General features: G+C 40.4%; 1 protein-coding gene across 2 annotated transcripts in view; it reads right to left on the bottom strand.

Moving 5' to 3' along the window:
- Window positions 1–1,715, bottom strand: part of ULK2 (unc-51 like autophagy activating kinase 2) — a 123,570-nt gene that overhangs the window by 45,980 nt on the left and 75,875 nt on the right. The gene's annotated exons all lie outside the window — the stretch shown is intronic.

Consider the following 1,715-nt stretch of genomic DNA (forward strand, 5'->3'; position numbering starts at 1 on the left):
TGTGTGTGTGTGATGGAGTCTCGCTCTGTTGCCCAGGCTGGAGTGCAGTGGCATGAACTTGGCTCACTGCAAGCTCCGCCTCCCAGGCTCACGCCATTCTCCTGCCTCAGTCTCCCAAGTAGCTGGGACTACAGGGACCCGCCAATATGCTCGACTAATTTTTTCTATTTTTTAGTAGAGACGGGGTTTCACCATGTTAGCCAGAATGGTCTTGATCTCCTGACCTCGTGATCTACCTGCCTCAGCCTTCCAAAGTGCTGGGATTACAGGCATGAGCCACTGCGCCCGGCCTAGACTAAGGAATTTTTTTTTCCCCCCACAAAAGTGGGCATAAAGTCCAATTCCATCTAAGGTTTCAAAAAATCTCTCTGGAAAAGCTTTCCTTTAGAAAACGTTTCTTTTAAAAGTGTTTGCATAAAGACTTCTAAAATGTCTTCCAAAAATGATACTTAAAAATATATCATACCACTTATCCACATGCACTTGCCTCCCTCTCCTGAAGTTTCTGAGAAAGTGAATTTTTATCATCACAGCATCCCCCAGTTCTAGCTCATGGCCTAACAAAGCAGATACTTAACAACTCTACACTTAATGACTAAACACAAAATGTCCAGAGGCTTTAAATTAATGACATCTTACACACACAAAAGTTTTAAATATATAATGAAGAAAAATTACAAGGAGGAAACCAAGAGACCACATTATGTAAAAAAGTAGACAAATCAGGAAGGGTGCCTGCACTTAAGACCAGAAATATATTTATAGACTTGGAAAACCTTACAGGTGTGCATGTGTTCCTCTTGTTTTTGTTTTATCGGGGTAGTAGTTGGTTTGTTAGTAGGAGATAGAATAGGAAGAGAAGAAAACCATGTAAATATATTTAAACAAATACTTAGAGCTAACTAGCTACGTATCTTTTGTCGTTTATCTAGCTCAAGGACCCTAGTTGACAACTCATTGAATATCTTGACTATATAATGGTTTTCTACAACAATGAACTTCATAGCTTATTGTGTTAAGCCCTTATTAACCTGTTTCATCTTTGCCTTTATTTAAGGAAAGGAAAAATACTGTATCATGCTCTTTAAACCCAAGCCTTAAATACCTGGTTCACTGCTGCTGCTCCTCTGAATGTCACTGTGCCAGGGTATCAGTCACTGATACCAGTTATTTTCATGTGTGTGACATGCACTTGACACAATCTCTCCTTATCACTTTTTGAAGAGACTTTGTATCTCAAAGTAATGAAAGGAAGGGAAGATGAAAGAACTAGCACTACTAAGCCTCAACCATGGGCTAGGCACTGTTAAGAGCTTTCCATGTTATCTAACTTTAGACCTATTGTGAACTCCATTTCACATATAAATAAACAAAGTTCAGACAGGTAATTTGCCCTAGATCACACAACTAAAAAGGAGTCAAGCTGAGATGTGATTCTAAGTATCTAACTCCACAATTTCTTTCCAGTGGTTTAGGCAGGAACTTTCCCAGTTTCTCCTCCCGCTATTTACAAAATTACTTGCATCTACAATCACCCTGGTCGTTCTTCCTCATAACAGTGGAAGAGATGCTTCTCTTCCATGGGAGCTTCTCTCTCCACCTGTGCTCTGCATTCCATGCGCCTCTACGTCCCCAGTAACCTAGAACAACTCCCCTCGGCTCCTGACATTTTCACACTCTCCCTTTATTATGGCATTTTTCCCCTCTGTAGATAA

This window comes from Mandrillus leucophaeus, unplaced genomic scaffold (assembly GCF_000951045.1).
Source record: "Mandrillus leucophaeus isolate KB7577 unplaced genomic scaffold, Mleu.le_1.0 Scaffold564, whole genome shotgun sequence".
Lineage (NCBI taxonomy): Eukaryota > Metazoa > Chordata > Mammalia > Primates > Cercopithecidae > Mandrillus > Mandrillus leucophaeus.